The sequence below is a fragment of the Hypanus sabinus genome, chromosome 12 (genome assembly GCF_030144855.1).
Source record: "Hypanus sabinus isolate sHypSab1 chromosome 12, sHypSab1.hap1, whole genome shotgun sequence".
In the NCBI taxonomy this organism is placed as follows: Eukaryota; Metazoa; Chordata; class Chondrichthyes; order Myliobatiformes; family Dasyatidae; genus Hypanus; species Hypanus sabinus.
In genome coordinates this window covers 101234920-101251550 of record NC_082717.1, presented here as the reverse complement: position 1 = coordinate 101251550, position 16631 = coordinate 101234920, and positions in this window count along the sequence as shown.

Genomic DNA, 16631 nt, shown 5'->3' with positions numbered 1-16631 from the left:
AACTCCGTAGACAATCTCTCCATGACTTCCTCCCTTTCTGCAGCTGTGACTCTATCTCTGATCAAGTGTCACACCCCCACCTCTTTTGCCTCCCTCCCTGTCCTTTCTGAAAGATCAATGCTCCAAGTACTGATCCACGTTCTAAGCTCATCCGCTTTGTCCACAATACTCCTTGCATTAAAATAGACACATCTCAAAGCATCAGTCTGAGCGTGTCCCTTCTCTATCACCTGCTTATCCTCCCTCTCGCACTGTCTCCCAGCTTTCTCTATTTGTGAGCTAATTGCCTCTTCCTCCATCTCTTCAGTTTGATTTCCACCCCCCAGCAATTCTAGTTTAAACTTTTCCCAGTAACCTGAGCAAACTTCCCCACCAGGATATTGGTCCCCCTGGGATTCAAGTGCAACCCGTCCTTTTTGTACAGGGCACACCTGCCCCAAAAGAGGTCAAGGTGATCCAGAAAACTGAATCCCTGCCCCCTGCTCCAATCCCTCAGCGACAGATTTATCTTCCACCTGTTTATATTCCTATACTCACTGTCACGTGGCACAGGGAGTAATTCCGAGATTACTACCTTTGTGGTCCTGCTTCTCAACTTCCTTCCTAACTCCCTGTGGACTGATTTCAGGACCACTCCCCTTTTCCTACCTATGTCGTTGGTACCAATATGTACCACGGCCTCTGGCTGTTCTCCTTCCCACTTCAGGATATCGTGGATGCGATCAGAAACATCCCGGACCCTAGCACCTGGGAGGCAAATTACCATCCGTGTTTCTTTCTTGCATCCACAGAACCGCCTGTCTGGCCCCCTAACTACAGAGTCCCCTATCACTGCTGCCATCCTCTTCTTTTCCCTACCCTTCTGAGCCACAGGGCCAGACTCTGTGCCAGAGGCATGGCCACTGTTGCTTCCCCCAGGTAGGCAGACAGGAGTACTTATTGTTAAGGGGGACAACCACAGGATACTGTCTAGCCTCTGACTCCTCCCCTTCCCTCTCCTTACTGTTACCCACTTATCTGTCTCGCAAGGCCCCTTTGTGACTCACCTCCTCACTCTCCCTGACCAGACGAAGGTCATCGAGCTGCATCTCCAGTTCCCTAACCCTGTCCCTAAGGAGCTGCAGCTCTATGCACCTGACACAGATGTGGCTGTCCAGGAGGCTGGGAGTCTTCCCACATCTGGCACCCAGTACAGAGCACCAGCCTCACTCACATACTTCCTGTTTCTATTCTTCACAGATAACCTACCTCTCCTTGACCCATTATCACTGAAGCCCTGTTGAGACAAAGCCTTCCTACTCTGTCTCCCTCTACACTGCCGCCCAATCTATAAAGCTGACTCCTTTTAAACTCTTCTCACTGTTCTACCTGGCTTGCGCAGTCATCTTCTCTGAGACTGCACCCTCTGGTCAATAGGGAACATCCTCTCCACATCCACTCTATCTAAGCCTTTCAATCTTCGATAGGTTTCAATTTAATCCTCTCTCATTCTTACAAACTCCAGTGAGTACAGACCCAGTGCCACCAAATGTTCCTCATATATTAATCCTTTCATTCTTGGGATCATTCTGTGGACCTTCTCCAATGGCAGCACATCTCTTCTTAGACAAGGGATGCAATACTGCTCACAACAGTCCATGTGCGGTCTGACCAATGCCTGAACAAGCCTCAGCAGTGTACTTTTTTGCCGCACTTGGAGAAGTGTATTATTGTGTACAGTTCTGGTCACCGAATTATAGGAAAGATATCAATAAATTAGAGAGAGTGCAGAGACGATTTACTAGGATGTTACCTGGGTTTCAGCACTTAAGTTACAGAGAAAGGTTGAACAAGTTAGGTCTCTATTCATTGGAGCGTAGAAGGTTGAGGGGGGATTTGATCGAGGTATTTAAAATTTTGAGAGGGATAGATTTGACGTGAATAGGCTGTTTCCATTGAGAGTAGGGGAGATTCAAAAGAGAGGACATGATTTGAGAGTTAGGGGGCAGAAGTTTAAGGGAAACACAAGGGGGTATTTCTTTACTCAGAGAGTGATAGCTGTGTGGAATGAGCTTCCTGTAGAAGTAGTAGAGGCCAGTTCAGTTGTGTCATTTAAGGTAAAATTGGATAGGTATATGGACAGGAAAGGAGTGGAGGGTTATGGGCTGAGTGCGGATAGGTGGGACCAGGTGAGATTAAGGGTTCGGCACAGACTAGGAGGGCCGAGATGGCCTGTTTCCGTGCTGTGATTGTTATATGGTTATTATAAGTGCTATCCTTCTGAACTTATACCCAGGAAATATACAGTAGATTGAGTAGCAGGTATTTCCCCTGTGAGGCAAGTGTGGCACAGCTAATTTGGTGTCAATGATGGCTATAAGTTTAGTGTGTGGAAAGCAATTTCTAGCAATTCCTTTGGTGATGAAGGGAATCACCAATTGCTTGCAGGCTTATTGGGATTGATTGTAAAGTGTTATTTTCTTAATAATGGTGTGGGTAACATTATAGATTTTTACTCTACAAAGAATGGTTTTACAGAAACACTGCATATCACAATTTCAATTTTTAATGTGGCCCTGTTTCCACACGAGTGACATGATGGTCCTCTTGATGGGAGTGAAGCTTCATTCAGAAAACGACAGGTATAATGGGACACCTGCCAGAGGAGAAATGTGGAGAAAGTTAAAGGGTTCATTTTCCCACATGAGAATTGTGCCTTGGGAATAGGATGTGTGTTCAAACACAGTGCAGGTTGTCTCCATTGCCTTTTTTAAGCTTCTGCTTCTGTCCAGACTAGGACATTGGACATCAACAACATGATCCAATGCATTGGTAAAGTATTTCAGAATTCATCCTGTTCTGCCTGAGCACATACACCACAAGGATTCAACAGGATTGCTGGAAACATTGACTGCATGTAAATCCAACTCAGGTTGCTCTACTGAGCACAGAATCATTTCTTCACCAGTCGGTGATGGTTCTTGAGCTTTGTCTTTGCTAACAACTTCAGCCATGAGGAGGAGGGAACTATCTCATACCACAGAGTCACAGAAAGCTGATTTAATGACTAGTATCTTATTCTAATAGAGTTCCCATTATTCCTTCACCTGCTGATTATCACAGTGTTATTGTCAAAATATCAACATTAGCATTCAGAATCATTTAATAAATATCTAACTGTTTAAAAAACACAGAAACATTAACTACTCACACATCCTCTGTGGCCTTCGTTCCTGTTCTATGACCATGGTGTAGTCATGGTATGATAATAATGTAGAGCAGCTGAGGGATTCCAGAGTAGAGCCTCAGATTTTTAAGGATGAAGGAGTGATCAATAAAATTTAAAATAGGATACTTTCTTTTATTAGGTGGGATATTGAAATTAAGGACAGGGACGTTTTGTTACAAGTATCTACAAAGGTAACTAGACCAGGAACGTAGAATGAAAAGCAACACACACAAAATGCTGGAGGAATTCAGCCGGCCAGGCAACATCTATGGAAAAGAGTACAGTTGACGTTTCAGGTCGAGACCCTTCATCAGGACCAGCATCTGCAGATCTTCTCGTGTTTGTGATGTTGTATCAAAAAAAAATTGCAGATGCTGGAATTCTGAATAAAAACAGTGTGCCATAAACTATCATTTCTCAAAGGAATAAAAGGTGGTTTTGTCAGTTGAAGGTCAATTATCCCAGCCCTTGGACATCATTTGTCGGAATGCCTCAGGGCCCAACCATTTTCAGCTACTTTATCAATGAACTTCCTTCCAATAGGAAAGGATGTGGATATTTGCTCTTAAATACTCAATGATCAATTCCATTAACAACTCCCCAGCAAATGAAGCAACATGTATCTGTTCATTCCCTTTAACATCAGCACAGTGACTGCAGTGTGTACCCATCTTTAAACTGTGTCATAAAGTCATAGAACAGAAGCAGGCCTTTTGGCCCATTTAGTCCATACTGAACTATTATTTGACCTAGTTCCATCAACTGCACCTGGACCATAGCCCTCCATACCCTCCCATCCATGAACCTATCCAAATTTCTCAAGTGTTGAAATTGAACCTGCATCCACCACTTCCACTGGCAGCTGGTTCCACACTCTCACCACCCTCTGAGTGAAGAAGATCCCCTTCATATTCTCCTTAAACATTTCACCTTTCATCCTTCACCCGTGGCCTCTAGTTCTAGTCTCACCCAAGCTCAGTGGAAAAAGCCAGCTTCCATCATAATTTTGTAATCCTCTGTCAAATCTCCTTTCGTTCTCCTATGGTCTAGGGTATAAAGTCCTAAGCATTCAACCTTTCCCTATAACTCAGGCCCTCAACTCTTGGCAAAATTCTTGTACCTTTTCTCTGCATTCTCTCAATCATATTGATAACTTTCCTGTAGGTCAGTGACCTGAACTGCACACAACACTCCAAATTAGGCCTTACCAATGTTTTATACAACTTTAACATAACATCCTAATTCCTGTTCTCAATACTTTGATCTATGAAGGTCAATGTATGAAAAGCTCTCTTCACAACCCTTCCTATCTGTGATGTCACTCCCAAGGAATTGTGGATCTGTGTTCCCAGATCCCTCTGCTCTATTGTACTCTTCAGTGCCCTACTGCTCACTGTCTAGGTCCTACCTTGGTTTGTCCTCCCAAAGTGCAACACCTCAAACTTATCGGCATTAAATTCCATCTGCCATTATTCCAGTTGGTCCAGATCCCACAGTGAACTTTGATATCATTCCTCATTATCCACTACACCCCCAGTCTTGGTGTCACTGATCCAATTTACCATATTATCATTCAGATCATTGGTATAGATGACAAACAACAACGGACCGAGCACTGATGTCTATGGTCTGCCACTGTTCAAGCTCCATTTCCTCTGTAATCCGTATATGGTTCATGACCTCACTGCTGTTTTGCCTCACCTCTATATCTATATACTCTGCATCTGCCTCCCGAGTAAATAGAGATGCACAAAAATCCATTTAAGATCTCCTTCACCACTTTCAGCTTCATGCTTAGATAATCATGCTGATCTTCAAGACTAAGTGTGCTAGGTGACCCTGACAGCACCTCCTAAGCCTGAGATTTTTGCTGCCAAGGGGAACAGCAACAGGTGCAGGGAAAGCACCTCCAAAGTTAATGAAAAGTGAGGGAATAGGCTGCAGTGGAATGTAGGAGGATGCAGTTGATGGGACTCATATAAACAGCCTAAATGTTCCCCTATGTTGTTAGAGAAATGTACACCGTCATTAAATTGCTAAGTTTAGATCCTGGAGCTCCCTCCCCAATAGCACCTTTACCAGAAAGACCGCAGTGATTTTGTAGGTAGCTTGCTACTCCGCTCTCCAGGGCAATTAGGAATCAACAACTACTAGCCTTACCAGTGACACCTTCATGCTGTTAATCTAAAACTTTAAATCAGAACGAGTCACCAGATTTATAGGAGTAATACAGTGACCCAGGCTAAGGATCTATAGGGTGCCATTTTGATATCCCAGCCACTTACACTCAGTGGCCACTTTATTAGGTACCTCCTCTACCTAACAAAGTAGCTCCCTATTGTCTGTTCTGGACTTCTGCTACTGTAGCCCATCCAATTCAAGGTTTGAAGTTTTGTCTGTTCGGGATGCTCTTCTGCACACCACTGTTATTTGAGTTACTGTGGCCCGCCTGTCAGCTTGAACCAGTCTGGCCATTCTCCCCTGACTTCTCTCATTAACAAGGCCCACAGAACTGTCACACACTGGATGGTTTTGTGTTTTCCACAACATTTTCTGTAATCTCTAGAGACATTTGTGTGCGAAAATCCCAGGTGATCAGCAGTTTCTGAGATAGTCAAACCACCCCATCTGGCACCAACAATCATTCCCAGTCAAAGTCACTTAGATCACATTTTCTTCCCCATTCTGATGTTTGGTCTGAACAACAACTGAACCTCTTGACCGTGTCTGTGTGTTTCTATGCACTGAGTTGCTGCCATGTGATTGGCTGATTAGATACTTGCATTAACAAACAGGTGTACCTAAAAAAGTGGCCTAAGTGTATGTTCAGTAAACTAATTTGTAATCAAAGCTAGAATGATACCTAGCCATTGGATCTGGACATTAAAAAAGACACATTTCACTCCCCACCCAGCTCCACCACAATCTTCCTCACAAATTTCCAGGTATGTGCTTAAGTCGAATCGAGCAACAGTAATGATGTAATCATACAGAATCATATTTTCCAGCTTCTTCTATAACATTCCCCGAGTACTGTCTGTCCCATGAGAAGTCCTGCTTATACATTTGAGGAAAGTTATTTGAATATTGCGTCCCTCCATTACTATGTGTACCATGCAGTCATGCCCCTTAATGATGGGGTTGCAGGTTTGAGAGAGACTCAAACAACACCTCCTAAACCTACAACCCTATCACTAAGGGGTATTACGACATCAAGTGATTGCTATCAACCCCAAGCTCCCATCTGTATTACACATTATTTTGACTTTAATATATGTTGCCGTTTCCTCATATGACCTACTGATCAAAATCCTAGAAGCCTCCAGTCAGTGCTGTTGTAGGTGCTACCTTCCACTGAAGTCCAGCTGGTTCCATCACCACCTGGTATGGAGGGGCCACTGCACAAGATCAGAAAAAGCTGCAGTAAGTTGTAAACTCAACCAGCTCCATCATGGGCACTAGCTTCTCCAGTGTGAAGGACATCTTCAGAAGGAGATGCCTCAAAAAGATAGTATCCATCATTAAGGTTCCCCCCTCCCCATCACCCAGGTGAGGCTCTCTTCTCACTGCTACCATCAAGGAGGTACAAGAGCCTGAAGACACATACTCAACATTTCAGGAACTGCTTCTTCCCCTCCTGCCATCAGATTTCTGAATGGACAGTAAACCTGTGTCAGCTTCTTTCCCATCTTTTTGCAATAGTTATGGCACAAGAAAGTTTGTGAACTCTGTAGAATTTTCTCTATTTATGATCTAAAATGTGATCAGATCTTCACACAAGTCCTAAAACCAGATAACGAGAACCCCATTAAATAAATAACATAAAACATTATACTTGTTCATTTATTTATTGAGAAAAATGATCCAATATTACATGTATTTGTTGGGAAAAGTATGTGAACTTCTGGGGTAATGCCTTCTACAAAAGGTATTTGGAGTCAGGTGTTCCAGTCGATGAGATGAGACAGGAGGTGTGGGTTGTAGAGGTGCCCTGCTCTATAAAAAAGACACACAAAGTCAGGTTACTGACAGAACCTGCTCTTAAGAAAGATCTGTTTATGTGCACAAAACCTCGATCAAAGCAACTTTCAGGGGACCTTTGAAGAAGAATTGTAGAGATGCATGAAGCTGGAAAAGAGTACAAAAGCATTTCTAAAGATCTGAGTGTTCATCAGTCCACAGTGAGAGGAATCATCTCCAAATGGAGGAAACTGCCCCTAGGAGTGGGCATTCTGCTAAGAAATGTTAGGGGAGTGAAAGGAAACCTGTGCTGGTCCCTGGGCCTGATGTTCGCATCCAGAGTGTTCATGAGGTCGTGGAAGCAGCAGAGCTGATCTTCCAAAACTCTGCAAGTGACAGAACTGGCCCCGCAGACTGGAGAGAGGCAAATGCAATCCCATTACTTGACGAAAGAGTGAGAACAAGAACAGAATGGTTTGCCAGTAGTATGAAAACTGCTGAAGTGTGTTGTAACAGGGGTACAACACCTGGCATGGGGTGCCTTGAATTTCAAATTTTAAATGTAATCCTTCAGGAGTTTAGCAAAAATATGACAGGTTGCCCATTATAAGTAGTAAATCAAAATTCTGCTGAGGAAATCAGAAGGCTTAGAGCATAGACCATAGAAAAGTACAGCACAGTATGGCTCACAGCCCACAGTGTTATGCCGGACCAATTAAATCAGTAATCAAATGGCCAACTAAACAGTCTCCTTGGCCTTCACAATGTCCATATCCTTCTGCTTTCCACACATCCATGTGCATCTGTAAGTGTCTCTTCCTGCTCCTACCACCACCCTAGACAGGGCATTCCAGGCACCCACCACTCTGTAAAAAATCTTGCCTCTCATATCTCCTTTAAAATTACCCCCTCTCACCTTAAATACATGCCCTCTGGTATTAGACATTTCTACTCTATATACTCTGTATATATCTCTCATCATCTTATAAAACTCTATCAGGTCTTTCCTCAGCCTCCACTGTTCCAAATAAAAACAACTCTAGTTTGTCCAATCTCTCCTCATAGCACATGCCCTCTAATCCAGGCAGCATCCTGCTGCACCCTCCCCCCTCGATATGCTTCCTTTAAAAGGGCAACCAGAACTGTGCAATACTCCATATATGGCCTAACTAGACTTTTGAACTCAATTCTTCAAACTTTAAAGACAACCATGTCATATGCCTTCTTAACCACCCTTTTAACCCGAGTAGCTACTTTTAGGAACTTATGAATTTGGACCCCAAGATGCCTCTGCTCATCAACACTGTGAAGGTCTTGCCTTTCACAGTGTACTGTCTCTTTACATTTGACCTACCAAGGTGAAACGCTTCACATTTGGCCAGGTTAAGTTCCATCTCCCATTTCTCTGCCTGTATCTGCAACTGATCTATATCTGCTGTATTCTTTGCAAGTCTTCTACACTATCCACAACACAACCAATCTTCTTATTATCTGTAGACTTAACTAACCCATCCACCTATGTTTTCATCCAGGACATTTATATACAGCACAAACAGCAGAGGTCCCAGCGCAGATCCCTGCGGAACACCACTAATCACACACCTCCTGCTAAAATAAGTCCTTTCGACCACTACCCACCGTCTCCTATGGACAAGCCAGATCTGAATTGAAATGGCCAATTATCCATAGAGCCCATGCACCTTAATCTTCTGGATGAGTCTCCCATGAGGGACCTTGTCAAACACCTTACATGTAAGCAACACCAACAGCTCTACCTTTAGCAGGCACCCTCGTCATCTCATCAAAAAACACAGTTGTTAATAAGACACCACTTGCCCTGCACAAAGCCATGCCTTCTCTCCCTAATTGGGCCATGGTTTTCCAAATGTTCATAAGTCCTATCCCTAATAAATTCCCTAACACTGATGTGAAACTCAGCAGTCTATAGTTTCCAGGATTATCCCTGCTTCCCTTCTTGAATAATGGAATATTAGCTTGCTGATAATAATATTAGCTGAATAATACTGGCTACACCTCTGGGACCTTGCCTGTGGCTAAAGAGAACATGAAAATATTGATCAAGGTCCCAGCAATCTCTTCTCTTGCCTTTGTCAATAATCTGGGCTATATTCCACCGGACTGGGGATATTTCCATCTTAATGCTACTTAAGAGGCCTAACACTACCTCCTCCTTTACCTCAAAATACCCCAGCATATTAATACACCAGTCACTGATCTGCCTATACTCCACCTCCTTCTAAATACTGATGTAAAGTATTCATTAAGGACCTTACCCACATCCAAGCAAATGTTGCCTCATTTATCCTTGAGTGGTCCCACCCTCTCCCTAGTTATCCTCTTGCTCTTGATGACTGTATAGAATGCCTTGGCATTCTCTTTAACCCTAATTGCCAATTACTTTTCATGGCCCTCCTTGGATTTCCTAATTCCCTGCTTGTGTTCTTTTCTGGCTTCTTTATAATCTTCAGTGGCTTTGTTTGATTCTAGGTTCCTAAGGCTTTCATACTGTCCCTTTTTCTTCTTGACTAAATTTATCACCTCTCTCGACACCCAAGGTTCTCTTACCTTGCCATCTGTGTCCTTCCTTCTGACTGGGGACACCTTACAAATTCTGCTCTGTCTAAACCACTTGCACTCAGAAGGTTCCAATTTATATTAAGGAAGTTGAAGTCCCTTATGACAACAATCCTATTGCTTTTGCACCTTTTCTTAATCAGCCTGTATATTGGGGGTGGCTGTTGGGGGGGGGGTCTATAGTACAGTCTTATCAGTGTGATTGCATCCTTCCTGTTTTTGAGTTCTACCCACATAGACTCAGTCCTCCATTTTGTCTGTTCTGAGTGCAGCTGTGATATTGTCCCTGATTAGTGTTGCAACTCCACACCTCCCATGTTGCCTCCTTCTCCAGCTTGTTTAAAACACTGAAACCCTGGGACATTAAGCATCCATTCCTTTCCCTCTGTCAACCAAGTTTCTGTAACGACCACCGTGTACTGATCCATGTTCTAAGTTCATCACATCAATGGATAGCATAAGTTTTTATAATTATATAAAGTGGAAAAGGGTGGCTGAAGTGAACGTAGGTCCCTTGGAGGACGAGCAGGGAGATTTGATATTGGGTAATGAGGAAATGGACGAGGCTTTGAATGACTATTTCATGTCACTCATTATGGTGGAGACACATCTAACATGCCAAAGGGAAATGATATGGATGTGATGGAGGTGAGGACCTTGATACAATAACAATCACTAAAGGGGTAGTGCTGAGCAAACATGTGGGCCTGAAGATAGACAAGTCCCCTGGTCCTGATGGAATGCATCCCAGGGTACTGAAAGAAGTGGCAGGGGTTATGGTAGAGGCCTAGGTGATTATTTACCACAATTCTCTGGACTCTGGGTAGGTCCCGGTGGACTGGAAGAAGGCGAATGTTATCCCACTGTTCAGAAAAGGATGTAGGCAAAAGGCAGGTAGCTATAGGCCAGAAAGTTTGACATCTGTAGTTGGGAAAATATTTGAAGCTATCATTAAAGAAGAAATAACAAGGTATCTGGAAAGAAATGGATCCATCAGGCTGACACAGCATGGATTCAGCAAAGGCAGGTCCTGTATGACAAACTTACTGGAGTTCTTTGAGGATATAACGAGCGCAGTGGATAGAGGGAACAGATGGATGTTATTTACTTGGATTTCCAGAAGGCGTTCGATAAGGTGCCACATAAAAGACTTATCCATAAGATAAGGATGCATAGAGTTGGGGGTGATGTATTAGCATGGATAGAGGATTGGTTAAGTAATGTAAAGCAGAAAGTCAGGAAACATGGGTGTTACTCTGCTGAGCGGTGTGCCGCAGGGGTTGGTGCTGGGCCCGCAACTGTTCATGATATACATTAACAATCTGGAAGGTGGGACCGAGTGTAATGTATCTAAGTTTGCTGGTGATACTAAATTGAGTAGAAAAGCAAGTTGTTCAGAAGATACGGAAAGTCTGCAGAGAGATATAGATAGGTTAAGTGAGTGGGCAAAGGTCTGGCAGATGGAATACAATGTTGGTAAATGCGAGGTCATCCACTTTGGAAGGAAAATGGAAGATCAGATTATTATTTAAATGGTAAAAGATTGCAGCATGCTGCTGTGCAGAGAGACTTGGGAGTGCTTGCGCATGATTCACAAAAGGTTGGTTTGTGGGTGCAGTTGGCTGTCAAGAAGGCAAATGGAATGTTGGCCTTCCAGAGGGATTGAACTTAAGAGCAGGGAGGTTATGTTACAACCGTACAGGATACTGGTGAGGCTGCACCTGGAGTATTGCATGCAGTTCTGGTCTTACTTGAGGAAGGATGCACTGGCTTTGGAGGCGGTGCAGAGGAGATTCATCAGGTTGATTCCAGAGATGAGAGATTGAGTTGCCTGGGACAGTACTTGCTGGAACTCAGAAGAATAAGAGGAGATCTTATAGAAACATAAATAAAATTATGAAGGGGATAGGTATGATAGAGGCAGGAAAATTGTTTCCTCTGGTAGGTGAGACTAGAACTAGGGGACATTGCCTCAAGATTCAGGGGAGTAGATTTAGGACATGGATGAGGAGGAACTACTTTTCCCAGAGAGTGGTGAATCTGTGGAATTCTCTGCCCAATGAAGCAGTGGAGGCTACCTCAGTAAATATATTTAAGATAAGGTTGGGTAGGTTTTTGCATAGTAGGGGAATTAAGGGTTATGGGGGAAAGGCAGGTAGGTGGAGATGAGTCCGTGGTCAGATCAGCCCTTATCTTATTGAATGACAGAGCAGGCTCAATGGGCCGAATGGTCTATTCCTGATCCCATTTCTTATGTTCTTTTGTTACCTATAATACTCCTAGCAATAAATCCTTAGGACACTGATCCTAATATTGTGTGAGCGATCACAAGCCCCTCTCTAAGCAGTATAACAGGCCTGGCCTGTGTGCTCACACACCTGTTTTATAGATGAATCGGCCACCGATCTCCACTGATTGAACATCGATTAAAATACCTTTTCAACTAGAGAGAAGAGCAGAGGAGAGCGGGGTTTGTCTCCTGCTGTTGAGGTCAGGAGCTCAGTGCAAGGCATAAGTAAAGTGTTTTTACACAATTACTTTGTGGCGGGGTTTTCCAGACACGGCAGCCAAATGCAGCAGTTCCATTTGTTACCTCTCATATTTCACCTGCTTGGCAGAATATTTGCTAGAATTGCCTTAGGGTCAAATTCGACTTTCCACGATTAGCAAACAGGTAATAAACTTCTACTGGAATTGCTATTTTAAGTTCAAGAAAACACTTCTTAATATGTGATTATATACTGCTCGTTTATTAAAAATACTCCCCCAAATTGTTTGAGACAGCTCCCATTCAAACAATCCATGCCAGCATGTCCCTCACATTGCTCCTGCTTGCTTTTACCGGCTCTGATATCTACTTTCCTCTCCATCCTCCACTTTCTGACCTGGTGACCCGGTTCCAAGCCCCCGCCAACTATTTTAAACCTTCCTGAGCAGCGCTAGCGCACCTTCCGGCCAGAATATTGGTTCCCCTCCGGTTTATGTGCAACCTGTCCCTCTTGTACAGATCACTGCTGCCCCAGAAGAGGTTCCAATGATCCAAGAACCTGTAACCTTGCCCCCTGTGCCAGTTCCTCAGCCTCACAGTTATTGGTACTATCATCCTACTCCTGCCCTGTCCAGCACGTGGCACTGGAAGTAATCCAGAGATTACTACCTTTGAGGTCCTACTCTCCAGTCTATTTTCTAACTCCCTGTACTCCCGTGTGCAGGAACGTCCCCGATGTGATTGGTGCCAAAGTGCACCATGACCTCTGCTCACTCTGCCCCTTGAGAATATTCTGCAGCTGCTCCGAGACCTCCTGGACCCCAGCAACTGGCACCTCTTTCACAGCCATAGAGTCTCCTGCCTGTTTGCTGACCTATCGAGCCTCCTGTCACTATCACTCCACCTGATTTTCGCCTTCTCAGAGCCGGCCACAGTCTCACTGGCCTGGCTGTTGCTGCTGTGCAGCATCCAAAGGGGTGTGCTTGTCGCTGAGGGGGATGGTCACGCAGGGAAACTTCTCCTGGTGCTCACCAATCTACTGCCTGAAGCCTGTGAGGTTTTAATACCCCTGGATGGTGCATTAACCTCCAGCTCCAGTTCCTTGATGTGGACAGTCAGGAGCTGAAGTTGGGTGCATTTCCTGCAAATGTAGTCAGGGAGACTGTTAGGTACCCTGAAACCCCACACCTTACAGGAGGAGCATTCTACCCCCTTACCTACCATCCTGCCTGCACTGACTATGGGTTTACAGGCTTACCTCTACCTTCTCTGTGAAACCTTTGAGGAGTGTTGCACTCTCCTAGGTCACGCATTCAGCCTCTTCTCACTGTGGCTTGTTATATCTTTGGCTTTAACTTCTGATGTTGAAGTTCCACCACCAGAAAATGATTCCAAGTGACTCAGAACCCTTAGACTTTGCCTGTTCTCACCAAAGCCTTTTGATCCAAATCCTCCCACTCTGCTTGAACCTAACCAATTGTTATTGGCCCTTGCTATGTTACCAAGCAATCTCCCACTCTCTAGAAAGTCCTGACAGGCCCCACTCGCTTTGTAAAGCTGACGTGTATAGTCCACAAAGAACAGTCTCCAATTCTTGCTGTGATCTCCTGCTCCACAGACAGCTTCATTAATGGTTTATCAATACAGCAACTCAAGTTTGGCTGCATCACAATCATTCCCTCACCTGTCCCTCCGCACCCTTATTGCAACTGAAAACTAACTTCTTTTCTCTTTTTTACCTGACTTTGACAAATGGTTAACTCTGTTTCTCTTGCTATATATTGCCTGATGTTCTGAATGCACGACTGCAGTTTCTGATTCCATTTCAACAACACCAGTAAACAGATGGTTATGTATTTTTGATAGTGTTAGTCACTTAGTGGGGTTACTCAGCAGAAGAGTATTAAAAATATTTTCATTGTTATTAATTAATGTTCAGCTTGCATGCTCTAAATTGCACAGGCTGAACGCAAGTAAAGTTAATTGCTAGATACTTACAGTAACCTGGCAAGAAAAAATGTCTCCAACAGGGCTGAATTTGATCGTAGATCACTTCTGCACCCAAAGCAGACACTCTTCTTAGATTGGACTGAAAGAAAACTGATCTCTATATTGTGTGAGCTATCACAAGCCCCTCTCTAAGAAAGATCTTCAAAGCAGTATAACAGGCCTGGCTTGTGTGCTCACATACCAGTTTTATAGATGAATTGGCCACTGATCACTGATTGAAAACCAAGAGATTAAAATACCTTTTCTACTACAGTGAAAAGGAAAGTTCGTCTCCTGCTGTTTGGTCAGGAGCTCAGTGCAAGGCGCAAGTAAAATGTTTTTACACAATTACTTTGTGGCGGGGTTTTCCAGACACGGCAGCCAAATACAGCAGTTCCTTTAGTTACCTCTCATATTTCACCTGCTTGGCAATATGTTTGCCAAAAATGACCTTATCCACTGCTTTAGATCAAATTCTATTTTCCACGATTAACAAACAGGAAATAAGCTTCAAATGGAATTGCTATTTTAAGTTAATGAAAATCCTTCTTAATATGTGACTATGTACTGCTGATTTATTAAAAATATTCCCAAAAATTGTTGCACCCAGCTCTTGTCTTACATTCTGGGTGGCAACTGCAAGATGAAAGCCTGTTTAATCAGTGCTTGCTGATCAGATTTAACTGGCTTCAGCCTATCTGAACTTTCAGCAAATGACATCATCCACTGCAGGCAAGGGTGTGGAAAGGGTGTAAATACCATGAACTGTATCAAACAGTGTCACCGCGTGTCCTAGGTGGTAAGCAAAAGACCTTGAACTGCTTCTCAGACAATTGAAAACTGACATTCCATAAGTTATTGCAGACTTCTGGAATGGGCAGGCCGTCTACTGTCCTCCGATGCTGTTCCTGTAAAGATTGCCTATTCTCCCCATGATACTGTCTGTGTAGAGTTTGCCTGTTCTCTCTGTGATGCTGTGTGTGTAGAGTTCGCCTGTTCTTCCTGTGATGCCGTGTGTGCAGTTTTCCTGTTCTTCCTATGATGCTGTCTGTGTAGAGTTTGCCTGTTCTCCCCGTGATGCTGTCTGTGTAGAGTTTGCCTGTTCTCCCTGTGATGCTGTCCATGTAGAGTTTGCCTGTTCTCCCTGTGATGCTCTGTGTAGAGTTTGCCTGTTCTCCTTCTGATGCTGCCTGTGTAGAGTTCGCCTGTTCTCCCTGTGATGCTGTCTGTGTAGAGTTTGCCTGTTCTCCCTGTGATGCTGTCCATGTAGAGTTTGCCTGTTCTCCTTCTGATGCTGCCTGTGTAGAGTTCGCCTGTTCTCCCTGTGATGCTGTCTGTGTAGAGTTTGCCTGTTCTCCCTGTGATGCTGTCTGTGTAGAGTTTGCCTGTTCTCCCTGTGATGCTCTGTGTAGAGTTTGCCTGTTCTCCTTCTGATGCTGCCTGTGTAGAGTTCGCCTGTTCTCCCTGTGATGCTGTCCATGTAGAGTTTGCCTGTTCTCCCTGTGATGCTCTGTGTAGAGTTTGCCTGTTCTCCCTGTGATGCTGTCTGTGTAGAGTTTGCCTGTTCTCCCTGTGATGCTCTGTGTAGAGTTTGCCTGTTCTCCCTGTGATGCTGTCTGTGTAGAGTTTGCCTGTTCTCCCTGTGATGCTCTGTGTAGAGTTTGCCTGTTCTCCCTGTGATGCTGTCTGTGTAGAGTTTGCCTGTTCTCCCTGTGATGCTGTCCTTGTAGAGTTTGCCTGTTCTCCCTGTGATGCTGTGTGTGTAGAGTTTGCCTGTTCTCCCTGTGATGCTCTGTGTAGAGTTTGCCTATTCTCCCTGTGATGCTGTCCATGTAGAGTTTGCCTGTTCTCCTTCTGATGCTGTGTGTGTAGAGTTTGCCTGTTCTCCCTGTGATGCTGTCTGTGTAGAGTTTGCCTGTTCTCCCTGTGATGTCTGTGTAGAGTTTGCCTGTTCTCCCTGTGATGCTGTCCATGTAGAGTTTGCCTGTTCTCCCTGTGATGCTGTCCGTGTAGAGTTCGCCTGTTCTCCCTGTGATGCTGTCTGTGTAGAGTTTGCCTATTCTCCCTGTGATGCTCTGTGTAGAGTTTGCCTGTTCTCCCTGTGATGCTGTCTGAGTTTGCCTGTTCTCCCTGTGATGCTCTGTGTAGAGTTTGCCTGTTCTCCTTCTGATGCTGCCTGTGTAGAGTTCGCCTGTTCTCCCTGTGATGTCTGTGTAGAGTTTGCCTGTTCTCCCTGTGATGCTGTCCATGTAGAGTTTGCCTGTTCTCCCTGTGATGCTGTCTGAGTTTGCCTGTTCTCCCTGTGATGCTGTGTGTGTAGAGTTTGCCTGTTCTCCCTCTGATGCTGTGTGTGTAGAGTTTGCCTGTTCTCTCTGTGATGCTGTTCCTGTA